Below are 323 nucleotides of genomic sequence, written 5' to 3'. Positions count from 1 at the left end.
TAGGGAATCAGAGAAGGGAAATGAAGTCAAAGAAGAGCTTGGTGGCATCATCTTGGAAAGTGCAGGGCCCTCACAGCAGCAATTCTTATACAATGAGGAGAAAAAAGGGGATTCCAAAGAGGATGTCTAGTATATATGAATATAAGTGCAATTTGTAGTTGCTGGGTTGCATTGTTGCAGGAACAGAATCAAGTAATAAAGTTGAAAAGGTTGTCCTGCTGTGCTCCAACATCTACCACCTTGGATTCCTCCCTCTCACCTTCCATAAAAACACAGATAGGCCCCTTTTGTTGGAACTACCTGCAGCCTGTTGCACTCAGCGA

This window comes from Alligator sinensis, unplaced genomic scaffold, assembly GCF_000455745.1.
Source record: "Alligator sinensis unplaced genomic scaffold, ASM45574v1 scaffold421_1, whole genome shotgun sequence".
NCBI lineage: Eukaryota > Metazoa > Chordata > Crocodylia > Alligatoridae > Alligator > Alligator sinensis.
This window is presented reverse-complemented; position numbering follows the sequence as displayed.